The sequence below is a fragment of the Tyto alba genome, unplaced genomic scaffold (genome assembly GCF_018691265.1).
Source record: "Tyto alba isolate M040663 unplaced genomic scaffold, T.alba_DEE_v4.0 Super-Scaffold_27, whole genome shotgun sequence".
In the NCBI taxonomy this organism is placed as follows: Eukaryota; Metazoa; Chordata; class Aves; order Strigiformes; family Tytonidae; genus Tyto; species Tyto alba.
The window spans coordinates 10,335,312-10,351,485 of NW_024881301.1; the positions used below are offsets into that span (position 1 = coordinate 10,335,312).

Here is a 16,174-nt window from a genome sequence, read left to right on the forward strand (position 1 = left end):
TTTATGAAGAATGTCTGAAAAAACTACTGATACTTTCAAAAAAATGCTTAAGTTTATCAAGTACCTTACAGAGTACAATGTGACAACAAAAGTGCAGAAAAGAAAGTCTGTGGGCAAAATGCTGTTCCCCAAACATGGCACAGGAGAGTGGCTGCATGCCCTCCAGGAGGGTATTTTGCCCTCCAGCAGAGGACACATCTCAGCTTCCTCTTTGAGGCTTCATTCAATTCCACCTAAAACACAGAACCACTAGCTACATTCAATCTATACATTTACAACAGCAATAATTTAAAAGCTTCTACAAAACCCCCATAACAGTGACTTTGATTTTATTTGGGTACGATTCTGACTGAAAATATAAAAAATAAAAAAGAGTATATCAGATTTCTCTATCATTATTTATGCACATGTAATTTGTTTCCACTGTGCTCATGTGCTCATGCCTCTTTTTTTTTTTCCCCTCATGCATTTTTCAGTAAATAAATTAAATGATTTGCACATACATAAAACCAAGAAAATTCAAAAATTAAAAAATACTTTTGCAGTTTATTTTAAACTTTGTTCATGTATGTTGAGGTATGCAGACAAGTAGCATGTGACAAGAATCTGATTGTAGGAATTATGCTTATCCAATTAAGAATCAGAAAATAATTCTATTAATATGCAGGTATAATCAAAACAAAGCTTAGTTACTGAATACAGAACACTTCTAATGAACCCCTGCAAACATGTTAAAAAGTATTCATAGAAATAAATTTTTCAGAACAGCAAGCATGCCTTAAACATTTCAGAAATGGCTTTCAGAATAACTTTTAAATCTGGAAGAGGCAAAAATAACTGAAAAAATATTTGATGGTATTACTCATTATGAATAATAGTCTATTTGATGTTAGCTGAAGAGGCAAAATGAATAAACATGTTGATAGCTTGAATTGCACAGGTCAGCTTTGTAATGTCACAGAATTTAACTGTGATTTATGCTTGACTGACTGATTGATCTTTACTTCCACAGTTCATGACTGATCTTTTATCAATTTGGTGAGGTCACACAGAATTCACTCTGAGGCTTTGACACTGGGAGGAATACAGTGGTGGTACTCTCACATCAGGTGCCACCTAAAATGCTTGTGTATATACTTCACATACATATTTGTAAGAAACTCAGTTCTGAAGATGATTTCTTCTTCACCTTATGCACTCTGTACAGAAGCTCATCACAAATCACTGTGCTGAAATACACAAAATAGTAAATGAACATCTTAATGTTGAACGATGCCTGACTTCATCAGCACATTAGGCATTTATACACTGCATGTTTCACTCTTGAGGGCTCAGAAAGAATGACAAAGCACCAGACTCTTATTTTACACTAGCCTTGACAGAGTGTCACACATTGTTGACATTAAACACAATAATAAAGAATAGATTTAAAACTTCTCTTTATATATAGAGTCAAGAAGTCAAAGAATATTTATTTCTATTTCACTTGAACCTCACTACATTAAGGAGTATTAAGCGAAAGAGGAAAATCAAAGTGAGGGAGGGGAAGAGTAGGAGAGAAAGCACTAAATGAAAAGAAGGAAAAGGAAGTATGAGTTTAATTCTCTTTTTTGCATGTTAATATTTCTAGCAATGTTCCAAATTGAGATAACTTCATAGATCTTAATGGAATTACTCCCGAGTGAGACCAGCATGAATATCATGAAAGTCAATGGAATGAACTTAATCTCTGCTTTTAATACTTGTTAGTTTAAAGCAGTAATAAAGAATAAGTATTTTCCATAATATTTAGTAGGTACAGATTCAAAACCATTAATAATACACTTCAGAAGAGAATGGTATTAGTAACTCATCCTTTTATCACATAGAACTACCATAAATTAAATACACTTCAAGGAGCTCCTGAAATTTATTTCACAATTAATGGCAAAAGATAAAGTATATGTATAGTGGAATAATGTACACTTTAAGGTAAAATACTTTGTTTCTAGGTTCTACTGCAAAGCATCTTGTCATAAGTATTTTAAAAAATCACTTAAGTAATGCATTTAAAATTATTTTTAATTAAATTAAGCTCTAATATTTTATAAAAACTGTCTGCAGAGTAATATATAAATGTGCATTCAATATTTCCACAGCATTGAAAATACTTAAGGAAAGTGTTTTTTTTTTTAAAAAGAAATACCATAAGCAGACTACTTTATATATCAAACTGGTGACATATGCAGAACATCCTGATAATACTTTGTTACTTCCTCCTCCTAATTTAATTTCACTTCAGAGTGAAGGGTGAGTGGATTCATACTCAAATTTGTGTACTAAAAAACCATGCTCCCTTAAACCTGAATGAAAAGCGCAGTTGTTTCACTTTATTACATCTTAGCTATTCAACAGAAATCTCATCTTTCCTTTCAAAACATGAGGTTCATCACATGTTAAATGTCAGCATTATTGTGTAAACTCAGAAGGAGCCATGGTCACTACACCGTTTGACCTTGTACATAATACGAGTGTTATAAAAACCATCCATAAGTGCTACTGTAGAGCCACTTTTTTTTGTTGACATAGAGTACACCTCAAAGAAAGATAAGTCATTCCCATTTTAAAGATATGAAGTAGCAGAATCTGCCACATTTCCAAGCAAATTTTTCTGATAATTAGCCACTGATATGTACCTGCAGCTAAATGTGTCTGGTATCCACTTCCAGCTAATAGCTCTGGAGATTTTTGAATAGACCTTTTCAGAAGACCTTACAGTGAGCCATGTCCCCTCATGCTGCTGTAACACAGAAACATTTCATGCCCTTCTCTGTCATAAACTAAATTGACTGGGTTTCTTCAATCACATTTGAAAGCAGATTTTCAGGTTTTTAGTAACTCCTGAAGCTGCCTCCCATCCAGCCTTTGGCTTCTTTATAAAATACAATTCTTATCAGATATGCATTAATGTTGTTATTCTGTATCAGTAAATACAGATTTGTTCTTGTGGATTCCTCTGTCTACAAAATCTTGACTGAAAATGTACAGTAAACTTGTCATAGCAGGGATTGGGTCTTTCCCTGCTTTTCCCCATGAAGGTCCTAGTTCAGACTGTAAACACAGACCAACATATAACATAAAATACAATTATTCACAGCTGTCTTCAGTTCACATAGTAGATTTTTTTTTTAGTTTAGATTTGGAGTGTTAACTTAAAACAACAATTTTCAAATTCTTGAATTCAGGCTCACGTGGAAAGACAGATTCATATTTTACCAATAATTAGATAAATTAAAAGCATTTCTCTTGAGACCAGTCTTGTTAACCTGTACTTGCACAAATAAGTCAGAATCATACCCCATGTTCAAGTAAACGAATTTCATTTTTCATTCATTTCAGCCATTACTGTTTACCAATGTTAAATCTATACTGCATGGAGAAGAGAAAACAAAATGACATTACCCCCATAATACAGTAGCCGATCTAAAGTTTCATGTTTTGGAAATTCACAGTAAAGACAGATGTAGTGATCATTATTGGCTCTGACAGTCAGGCTAACCCCTGCTGAAATAGCAATGCAGATGAATACTAGCAAAGAAACAGGATGCATCATTGTTAGAAAACTTGTACTACTGCAACTATATTATCCAGTGTATTTTCAGAGTGTACTATTTAGGGCACTGCAGAGAAGATCCAAGGAAGGACCTTTGGATAACATGGGTGGTTGCCTTCATAAATGTATAATTTCTGTAGTAATACTTTCCAGTAGATAAATGAAGGACACTGGCTTCAGTAACTATCCATTTTGAAATTACTTGAGCATGAAACTTATTTAAAGAAATATTTTTAAGAAGGTAAATAAATTACTTTTTTTTAGCTTACAGGTGACAACTGACTAAAGGATATTAGTAAACTATTTGTATTCTTTTTATTTCAATTATAATATTTATGAGTTGATATTCTGTACCTATTTAAAGAACTGATAGCCAATGAGTATTTAGGGTAGATTTTAGTTCTGCAATGGATTATAAAATGCCTCATTATTATCTGAATTAGTGAAGGTAAAACAGCTGCAGAACACAAGTGAAGAAAGGGATTGAATCTTGTGTTGTACGTGGGCAGAGTCCTGGAATCTGCAACACTGTAGAGCCATAGAGAGTTTGGCCATCTGCACTTTGAATTCCTTTGTTTCTGTCCCAGAATGGCTGTATGGAATAAAGTGGGCTCCAGCAATATCGAGATATATATTTATTTTATCCAGCCTCTTCCTTCCATTTTATTTCAGATTTAAGAACAAACGTGGTTGGGGTGAGATGAGAGGAAGGCCCATCATTTTATTTCACTATTTTCTGTAACAGGTTTTTGTAGAGCAGCGTGAAATGGAAGACAAAACAAAACACTTATAGTCCACAAACTCACTGAAAACACACCAAATAAGAGCATGCAAGTAGATCCAGCAAATGTTGATATTCTTTACATGAGTGAATATGTAGAATGTTAAAAAGCAATAATCCTAATTAGTTTTTTTTTTTTTTAGGATAAGTACTGGTTGATGATAAAGCTGTGTTCAGAGGAGCCTTGAATACTTTTAAAAAGTCATTCCTCTCTTTTCCTGAATGGAAAGAGACTGGCAGGTCAAGGACATGTGTGTTCAAAATAAGACCCGGGAAACAGCATGAAGAGGTGTGTGATCTCTCCTACCCTAAGTGAATAGGAAAAAAATGCCAATCCTGCTAAGGCTCTTAACATAGGTTTTGTTCCATAAGACTGTGATTTAAAGGGAAGTTTTTATGGTCTTAATGCAGCTGTTAAGAGCGTGATCTCAGACAATTCCAGTGCATCTTTGGACTATATGGGAGAGACGGTGGACAGCAATAAAAATGATCTGTTAAGCATTACTCACCAGGTTTCCTGTGGTAATAAGATTTATACAATCTCCCTATCTGTGCGTTCATGTCCATTCTTCCACCGACTGCCCTAGCTCCTGCCCTGCCTCTCTACTTCAAATTTAAACTGTCAGGGGTTGAAATAAAACATTTTTACAACCCCTGAAATTTTGGTAAAGAGAGGCAAACCCCACCTATTTCTTGACAATGTGAAGACCATAAAAGGAGCCTGAATCTTCTTGGAAAGAATCTGTTATTTTTGGACCTGGGTTCCAGTGGTACAAGGCACCAGGGACACCAGCCAGAGACAGAGAGTGCTTTAGTGAAAGATATACAAGATATCCAAGATTCATAGTGTCAGAAATGGTGATCAAAGAATAAGAGCAAAAGGCACAGAGGGCATCATGCATTCTCCAAGCTCTCACATATTTTTCCTTCAGAAAGCACTGGACTCCCAAATAGACTGCCTGGGAACCTGGGAAAGCTGAGGAGACCATGGGTCGATCCCTCCTCAGGTTTCCCGCAGTCAGCCCTCAAGGTTTGCCTGATGTCAGGCTCAGACGTGGCCAGCTAATTTGTTTTCTTTGGTCCTGCAGTTTGAATCCTCTGAACTGACCGAGCACCTCCTCTTGTACTGCTCACTCTTACAGCAGGCCTGGGAATTTTCCTCCGTGTGTTCTGACTTGTCCTCTGTTAATTCTCACATCACTGGGAACCATGCGAAACAATGTTTTTTCCCTTTAGTTTTAAAGGGTTGTGTGACTATTTGGACTGAATATGCAGCTCTTTTTCTGCCATTTTCTCATAAGATGTTGAACTCAAATCTGACTGAGGCAACCGTATGCTTGTAAAGATTACACACTTACAGGTCTCAAAAAAATAGGAACTCACACCAGGTCTGAACATTTTTAAGTTCACTTCTTGTAACATTTTATTCCTGTTTCTGATTACTCCAGTTGAAGAAAACAGTCCAACTGCTGCTGCTGCCAAAAAAGTAATTTGAGAAAAGACTAAAGATACATGTAGAGTAACAAAAACACTACCATGATTCAACTAACTATGCAGTTGGGTGACACAGACAAAGATGTAGAAAGTCACACTTCCCAGTCAAGGCTGCCATGTTTTACTCACACAGCTACTTGATTTATGTAAAGATAATGAAAATATTAGTATCAGCACCTTTAATGTTTTTATCTTCTAGACTTCTGAAAGGCTTAAAATATATTAACATCCCAGCAAAAAGTCATCCTCTTTTTTACACAACTTTTAAGCAGGTTAAAAAAACTTTGAGAAAAAAAAAGTAAATTTCCCAGGTATTTTATGAGTATTTTAAAGTCTGGATTGGGAAAAGTATTCACAATGAAGTGTATGAGTTAATATTTTTAAAATGTAATGATGGTGACATACAAGGATTTCACTGCCTACCAGCCTAGAAGATGAAGCAGTCAATTTAATATGAATTTGTTCTGCTGCTTTACAGCTAACTTGGCCACATAGGGCATTCTTGTGAAAGTAACTAGACAGAATGATAGAGATTTTGAGTTTAATTATGACAATTGTAAAAAGTCTGTCTCCTTTTCCTGACAGTTCTGTATTTCATAGACAGAAGCTCGAGAGACTAGAATGTACTGTAGTAGGAACTTTTTTAGATTTGAATTCAGCAGTAAAGATTTTTTAATGGATGCTCTGAATCCAAAATGATACTAATAGAAACACTTTCCTTTACCTGAAGAAAGCTTATTTATTATAGCAAGCCTGGTTGTCCCACAGTCATGGAGGTAACAAAACAAAACAGTCCTTTATAATTTAAATTGTAGCTCACATATATTCTCATAAGTAGCTAAAACAATCCATGGCATCTGGAAAAACAAACTGTCAAAATTTATCAATCCTTGTTCCACACATTTTAAACCTCAGCCAAAGTGAGAAGTTCTGAAGGTTGTAATTTTCTTGCTGAGATCAGATTCAGGTGATTGCATCCTGGGTGATGCCCGTGTTTCACAGCACAACCCTGGTTGTTCTCCTGGAGGATATGCCATCACCTTATCTAAGGGACAGGTTTGCTGCAGTATCCTGCTCTGGTTGGTTAGGTGGGGCTGCACTCACTCTCAATAGGCAACCCGTGGAAATCTTAGACTAGAGTAATCTTCTAGATTATCTAGGCTTCTGCCTACTCCTTCTCACGCTGCCAGTAAACCTCTTTTGTTACCAGACTTTGTGATCACCATTCTCCTATGGCCTGAAGTCCCCAGCAACTGTTTGTGTTGTTTTTAACTCAACACTAGTTGTGATTAGAAAACAGGATGAGGGCAAGAATGCAAAACAGTTTTGTTAAAAATGCACCGAATAACAAAGTTACATTTATTGCCCTAAGCCAACAATCTTCATGCAGTTGCTCATGAATAGTGTGGCTAAAACCAGGATATCATGGACAAAATTTACCTGGAATGCAACAACACTGCAGGAACATTCAGCAACAAACTTAACCTAAGGTCCTTCTATCAAAGCTCTTTGAATGACCAACTAGATGACCTTTGTGAAACTAAAATAATCGGTAAATGCATTTCTAATTGTCAGTAACTGAATATTTTTTGTTAAACACTTAATGATATGACTTCTTCTCAAGCTAGGTGCAATCCTAAATGAACTTTACAGATAGTAATTTTTTTTTCTTTTATGACGCAAGGGTTATTATCCTTCCCTTTGCTTCTGCGGATAACTTCAGCACACAGTTAACTTCCCTTTGCTTTAAGATGATTTGCCCTTAGAAGTACATGCTCAGGGACACATAAGCAGCATTATGGTTCTAAAGAGTAATGTTCTGGTTGAAAGGTAAGATGTAATGAAGTATGATAAGAAACATGAAGAGGAGTGAGAGGAATATGAAATGCTCCATTGAAAGCTTGGCTGCCTTAGAGGCAGAAGAGACAATAATAAGCAAAGAAATTGGCTGGTGGTATTAAACTACCAGCTGGAGAAAACCTTTTCTGTTTCACCTCCCGGTCAGTTACATCTCGTGGTACATATTTCTTAACTTCTTGGAGTTCAGGGTATGTAAACGCATTCTCTGTGAAGCATGAAGAAACAGAATGTACACAGCTTCCCAGAACATCATATGATACTGAAGAGATAAAGTGAAACAGGAATGTCTCAGTGACGCCCACAGGAACAGTCACTATCGCCAAATTGTCAGCATGTCTCTGCAATGCCAGACCACGGCAAGCATATGGGTAGTTTAGGCTTTCTGCCATTAGACTAGATTAGCAAAGCACATGGTTCATGCATATCTAGTCTAGCTTCGTGTCAGTGGAAAAATTATTTCCACTTCAAATAGCCTCCCGGACTTAGGGAAGAAGGGCTAGCTCTCGGGCAACTTCCACAGAAAAGCCTGCTGCTGCCTTCCGCATCTGTCAGGTTCTGTGGTACCTCCCTGGAGAAACCCTCGATGTGATCTGCGATTACACCTCTGAGACCATGAACTGAGGTGTGAAACAGAATACCCTTTCCTTCTGTTAAGCGAATGTGACTGACAGTTCTGCAAAATCCCTCTAACAGATGACACTACTGGGGATTTTCACTCTGTTACTACTCACGCAGGCTGTACGGCAGTGATTTGTGCAAACCCTGATCTCCATGACCTCCCCAGGCAGGAGTGCTTTAGCGAAAGATACACACTGCCCAGAACCTTTTGTGAAAAAATGTTGTGTATTGTTTGGAAGAGAAAACTTCAGGTCTGGTGGAATTGGATATTTCAAGTTTATTTTTCTTTAGAAAAACAGAGGGTGAATAGCACAACATATGACCTAGCTTTGGTCTCTCTTGAAACAAATTCTGGAATAGTCTGCAGTGCTGTCATAGATGTTGCAAAATGACCAAGCCATTTAGTACATTTTCATGTATTTTCCCTATAGAAGATTATTGCAGCGGAAATTTAATGTTCAAATTAGCAGTATATTGACGAAACTAAGAAAACCAGAATATACTATCCGGTATTGCAGTTGACTAAGTAACTAACTTTTAGCAGCCCTGGATGAACTAAAAATATGACTATATAAAATGTTCCTCCTTTTGAAGATGACCTGGTTATTTATATCCCAGTACATAACCCATATTACAACTCTGAGATCTAGGAAGGTTTCCAACTAATGCTACGGATATAACAGTGGCAATCATGTACCCGTACATTTGTTCCACTTCAAACAAGAAGCAGAATATTAAATAGGACAAAAGTTAAAAAGTAAGTTAAATACTGGTTAACATATACAGCCATCATTCTGCAAACACACATGATTAATTATACTAACCTGAATAATCCTATGAAAATAATCTATTTGCAAATAAAAATTCATAATATTAAATATTTGTGAAATAGAGGACAAAATGTTCACGCCAAACTCACAGTTGAATACAGTGCTTAAAATATTATTTTAGTGTTTGCCTTCCATTTTTTGGCATATTAATTGAGTTTTCTTTTGCACTGGCGACATAGAGGAATGATTTGATCAAAACCTCTTTAAATATTAACAATGAGCAGAGGAGTCTCAGGGGAAAGAATTTTGTTAGTTGCAATGTAAATGCAAACATATGCAATGTTTATTTCTGGCATATTACTATTGTGGTCTATCTTATAGGCCAAAAACATTATTACCCAACATACTATAATTAGACGCCTTTTCAATTACTGTAGTGAAATATCCTTGTAAAGCCAATTAGTCTTCATGACAGGCATCAATGTATTTTTTCTTAATATTTAAATGTTCTGTAAAACTGAAAGCAACAATTAACTATGTAAAATTTCAGTAAAGGAGCACTTCTAACTACCTCTTCTCCCTTGTAAACTTTAAGCATATAACTTGGGGCAGGAGTTGAAAAAGAAACTACACGTCACTATATAGGCTTGATCTTCAGCAAAAAAATTACATGCACAGCGTTCTGAAACACTGATCACATTCTTTGCTAAAATTATCATTCAGTGATGACAACGATTAGAAATTTTATATAATACAAATTATTCCAAGTAAAATATCTTTAAAATTTAATCTGGAAACCTTCTCTTTATTATCTACAAATAAAAAAATAAACATTCGGTATTTAACATATTAATTACAGGAACCTAACTGTTTTGACAAGTCTTTACATCCCTCTTTGTTCCCACACATGAAAGTTAGTCACTGCTTGCACAAGGAAATATTGGAATGAAGATCACTCCAGACTGGGTGCACAAAAATAGGTATGTTTAAATAGGTCATAGCAAGACACTATTGGTGGAGACCGAGCAACCACTCTTAAAAACTCTGACTTTGTACACATATGTTTTCCTAACAGCTCTTAGCTCTGCTAAGCATTTTTAACAGAGGTACTTCCATGCAGCTCTACTGCTGAAAACAGACCTTGGAATGAACATGAGTTATACTGCCAACGTCTTTAAGGTTCGTTTATTCTAGTCTTCAGGTGTACTGGATGAAGTTGTAAGCCTATAACAGAACATGTCACTGATGTCACTGTGAATTTAATGAGGGTTTGAAGTGTTATGACCATGCTTGACAAATTGCAAAACACTGGAAGTTTTAGAGATACTGCAGTTTCTAAGAACTATGAAGATAGTTTTGAACATCTAACATTTTAGCAATTATCAGACCAAGAATGTACACATATACTGCATTCCCATGAGGGAGAGATATTTGTGGTTTGTGCATTACATATCTTGAAAAAATCTGCTTGCCATACTCATGACAATGCAAACACATTCACACATGTTCTTATTCATCCTCTTCATGAATATTCATTTACTCAACTGATTTGGAAGTACTGGTCTTCTAAATATTAGATAATCCTTCAGATAATTTTGGATTCTGAAATGGAAAGTCTTTTTGCCCTGGGCAGTTGTCAGTGACCAGAATAAATGTGAAACTTGCAACTTCTTCATTCAAGAATACCATAATCTATGCATAAAAAGAATGAAATGAAACATGAGCTCAGCATTCTCTTATTGCTATTCATTACTCATTAAAGTAAGTTATTCTATATTCATGGAAGGGTTTTTTTTAGTGAAGACTTATTGCTCAATCAATTTATGTCCTGAATTCAGAATTATCTATAGAATACCTTATCCCTTCACTGGTTTAAGAGATATCAAAGGGACTCCTAGGTGTTTACAAATAGGACATGGAACAAAAATGATGATTCACAGTGTCTCCCACACTGTTCATTGCATTCCTTGCTGCCCATCTGTCCTTCTCCTAGCCTTGATGTAGCAACTTTCACACAGCAGTGGTGTAATGCAACCGTGAGGAACTCCATAAGACCTCCTGTGAATCAAACCTTGGCACAGGGGAACATCCCCATTAGTAGGAGGCTAATGGGAACTAGCAGCTAGTATTCTGAAAGGCTGTTTTAAAATTCCCATTCCTTGCACAGCAAGGAAAAAACCCCTACCTATTAAAAGATACATACTTTTGGATTATGACAATTTGTTCAGTGAAATGTGCCAATGCCTGTAATTTACTATTGCATTTCAATAGTTGGAATGTGAAATAAGAATGAATTTGCAATATAATAAGTCAGATGTAAAATAAGAAGGGAAAAAAAAAAATGTTTCCGCCTTTTAGCACTTCTGGAGATTACATTTAATGTGGTTTCAGGAAGGAATTCACTGAAAAAATTCTTTGTCTATGTAAAAGAAAAAGACAAAGAAAGAAGAACATCCTTCCTATCAAGTGAGGCAACAAAACATTTTTACTGCAGAACACTTACATGACTAAAATATTTGTATCATTGTTATATATATTAGGCTAAAAATAAATCTATTCATCATCTTATAATACTGTAGAAAACTATGTTTGCATGTAGATTACTGCAACACCCACACCAACTTACGTTTTCACCCTACAGAAAAACGCCAGACTTCCATAAACATATTTATAATGTCTGTAAGCAGGTTAGTGTTTTATAAAAAAAAAAACCAAGGGCCAAATCAATAAAAATACTCAACATACAAACTTCTGTTTTGTTTTGTTTTGCTTTCCCAGCATTTCAGTGAATTCCATGGATTAAAATCAAAGGGACCAGCAGGCCCAAATCCTCTGTTTTACCATCTCATGCTGCAGCCTGAAGTTTTCATTTTGGCCAAATTGTTGTGAAGTCCAGAGAACAACTCCTGCAAGCCTGTGCTGCTCTTCAGGTTTTATATTCAAATCAGCAACACTCATGTCTGGTCTTGGGATATATCAAGACTCCCTTTTTACTTTCTCTGACAAGTATAGTCACCTACAAGCTCTCTTTCCAAGAAGAGGATAATTTCTTTTTATAAAAACCCAAAGCATTCACACATAAATCGGAATTTAAATGCAGCAAGTAGATGAGGGCAGGATCCACAGCTACCACAGAAACACCTATGGGTTGCCATCAGCACCAGCAGTGCCACAGGAAAAGATCTTGATACATTATCAGCAGCAACTGAGGAATAAATAAAAAGGAAGGAGAACTGAACTGTGACAGATGATAACAGCAGGTTGCTGATTTTTTCAGTTACTTGCAGACTGCTTGTGGGAAGAGTTCGAGGCAATGTGCTCTCTGCTGCGCCTCATTTGCACAGTGGTGACATTCATGAAGCACTCCTGTATTTACGGCGGTAAAGACACATATTCAAGTTCAGGCTTCACACCATGTCATTTTTGTCAGGTCCCCACAGATATATATAGATAGGTAATATGAAGGAAACTATATGATATTTAATATGGTATGAGCCAAATATGCAAATGTTGCTATAAACACACATCCAAATCTCCAGATAAATTGACAAATTGATATTCTGAATTTTTTTTTTTCCTAAAGTGGTATCAGACTGTTTCAAGTTCTTTAGTGTGACAGTATACATTAATAACATCTTTCTGATATTGCAGACAATCATCAGATTACACAGGCAAATTCCAGTTCCACACTGTCAACTTCAGCATGTTCTAGGTTCCCACAGCATTCAAAATCTTGCCAGAGCTGCCACTCTTCTGTCATTCCCTCTCTACACTCGAACATGTCCTTACAAACTAAAATAAATTTGCAGTATAGTGGCTTAAATGCAGTGTTTTTCACAAAGGTGAAACCAATATGGCAGTGCAGAAGGAACATTTTTCTGCAACAAATATTTGTTGCTCTTAAAAGAGAAGTGAATGTAAGTTCTCTGAAGTATATTTTAAAATTACAAATTCTGGAAACCTTTCAGATTTAAGCACCATTTTTGCGAAAGGCACCTGTAAACAGCGGGCTTGTTTTTCACCTCCCATTCATCCATTTATTGGCCTAGTCCTGGCAGTATCTGACCAGGCAAGCACTGAGCTGAGAGAACCATTGAATTTGAGGGAATTAGATCTGGGTACAACTTGCATTGGCTTTCACACAGCTAAAGAACTTACTTGGAAATACTAGTAAAAATGTAGTATGAAGTATTGATTGAGTATGCCATTGTGTCAAACAGGTGGTACTAAAACTCTTCATCACAATGGTATTTTTTATATATGAGATAAGTGGCACCACTTATTACAAAGACTGCCAAATACCTTATAACAATTCCTTTCCTGTTACCTATAACCTTAACACACCTCTGTGAATATGAGATGACATTTTCCATTATTGGGAGTTTTCCTTTGTTCTGAATATTCTTTTAAAATTTTATCCAAAAGAATCCCACTATTTCTGCAACCAAAGCTAGGTAAAATATGTTGTTTTGCTCATTTTAAAAAAATCTGGTGATATTTGAAAATTATGTACATCAGCTCCTTTGTACTTTAAAACAAGGATATAAAATTTGCCAGACACATCTTATCCATTCTTGTGAGTATTTCCCAGACTGAAGACTTAAAAACTGGCGAAACTTAGGTTTTAACAGCGCCATTTACAGAGTTCCTCAATCCCAGGGCTTACTTACATTTGCAAATGCAATGCAAATGTTTTGAAAACACAAAGCTATGCAATTCTAGCTCTGAAAAATTATGTCTTGAACATATGGATGTGCTGTATACATGGTAGAACTTTCTCACATACACAACTTGTTTGTTGCTATAACGATTCAAAAATGGGCTATGTATAGACATAAAAAGGTATGTCAGGTAGACTATGCTGTATTACTAGGAGAAAGAATTATTTGGCTAACAGTTTTTAAAAAAGATGTCATATAAAGAACTTCAGAAAAGATGCATGATCCCTATTTTGACCTAGTCAAAGTGATTAATATATTACTGTGCAACAGTTTCTGGGAAGTATTTGAAAGCCTGTTGGTCCTGATAATTCTGTAAATATTTCAGAGTCCATTAATCATTAGCAATGTAAGGACAAAATGAAATGCCTATAATACAACTGATGGAAAGGCACTGAACAAGCATGCTACCTACCACACAGTGGAGAGGACAATGAGTAAATGTTATGGGTTAACCTTGGCTGACTGTCAGGCACCCACAAAACTGATCTTTCACTTCCTCTCCTCAACAGGACAGGACACTCACCAATTAACCATCATGGGAACAACAGACCAAATCTGAGGAAATTAATTTAATTTATTGACAATGAATAACAGAGTAAGGCAATGAGAAATAAAAACAAAACCAAAGACACCTTCTCCCCACCTGTTTTCTTCCAAGGCTCAACTTCACTCCTTCACTCCCAACTCTTCTACTTGACCACCAGTGGCTCGGGGGGGAAGGGGAAAGAGGGTTGTTGTCGGTTTGTAACAGTTTTCTCTGCCACTCCTTCATCCTCACACTCTTTCCCTGCTTTAGTGTAGGTCCTCCAGTAGGACACAGTCCTTCATTAACTGCTCCAACATGGGTCCTTCCCACAGGCTGCAGTTCTACAAGAACTGCTCCCGCATGGCTCCCTTCCACAGAGTACAGTCCTGTAGGAAAAGACTGCTCCAGAACACCTGCTCCTGAGTGGGTTTCTCTCCATGGGCTGCAGCTCCTGCCAGGAGCCTGCTCAAGTGATGGCTCTCCATGGGCTGCAGCTTCCTCCAGGACATGTCCACCTGCTCCAGCGTGGGGTCCTCCATGGGCTGCAGGTGGAGATCTGCTCCACCGCTAACCTCCATGGGCTGCAGGTGGAGATCTGCTCCACCGCTAACCTCCATGGGCTGCAGGGCACAGCCGGCCTCACCGTGGTCTTCACCAGGGGCTGCAGGGGAATCTCTGCCCTGATGCCTGGAGCGCCTCCTCCCCCTCCTTCTTCACTGACTTTGGTGTCTGCAGGACTGATTCTCTCACATTTTTCTCACTACCAGAATGATAACTTATTTTTCTGGGGAGAATGGGGAGGGAAAGTAGAATGTGCTTGTGTTCAATCTTCATCTTTCTTAGTCAATATACTCTCAGCCATGGTGTACTCAAGATGTGTTTCTAGAGGGCAATACAGTCTCTTATTGGATAACTTTGATCACTGATGGAAAGTAACCACATAAGTTCTGGCCCTGGTTTCCCTCTAGCTTGCCCTCTCTTTATACATTTCATTAATTTAACCCTACATGTTTCCCAGAACACAGCTTTCAACCGCACAAGTATCCAGATACTCTCACATTTGCCATTTTTTGAGAGATGAAGACTAAATGAAATAATTGGGCAAAACCCTGATGTGATACCACCCAATAAATTGTTCATGCTACTTATTGAGAATCCCCCTCCCCAATTTCTCACACAACAATCCTTGCAGACAGATTCTCTCATCCATTGTGCAGATTCAATCGAGTCTGAGTTCAAATTCAGTTATACTGGCAACTGTACCTAAACTGTGGAGTAATTCAGGCTTTGTAGGAAGCAGAACTATTGTGTTTTACCTCTGTAATGTCTTCTGAAGAAGGAGGGTTTATATAGTACCTGTAGGTTTTCTAATTATATATCACAAGAACTTGAAATTATCTAATAGCAGAAGGGTTTCAGTCTGCCCCACCCCTTCTTTGCAATAGGAGCATGTTTTCTTAACAAAAGCACCAATAACTGCCTGTCCTTTCAGTTATCATTGCTGTGTGTGTGTGTTTGTTTTATTAAGTTTATACCACAGTAGACCCGGGACTCATCCCCCTCAGGGTGGATCTTTGCTGTGAAGATGGCTGTGACCAAAGTGACCGAAAGGGATGTGGAGTGCTCTCTTCCTTCATTTATATAACTGAATAGATTGTAAAGCTGATTAATACACAAAAAGGGGAATTGAACTCCCATTGCAATTGTTCTCTTTTTAATCCTGGCTTGTTTCTTAGCATTTCCCACATAATAACACCCTATGCTCTGTTAAAAATGTTGTTCTAATTTCTTAGCCCCTCCACTGAGGGACTG

At 37.0% G+C, this 16,174-nt stretch overlaps 1 protein-coding gene across 4 annotated transcripts in view; it reads right to left on the reverse strand.

Moving 5' to 3' along the window:
• Nucleotides 1–16,174, reverse strand: part of DLGAP1 (DLG associated protein 1) — a 416,456-nt gene that overhangs the window by 154,197 nt on the left and 246,085 nt on the right. The window contains exon 1 of one of the 4 annotated variants that reach the window (XM_032987690.2): nt 14,480–14,567. The exons of the other annotated variants lie outside the window; for them this stretch is intronic. The gene's annotated coding sequence lies outside the window, so the exon portion shown is untranslated. Of the gene's footprint in view, nt 1–14,479; nt 14,568–16,174 lie in introns of those variants that run through there. 4 annotated transcript variants of the gene reach the window in all.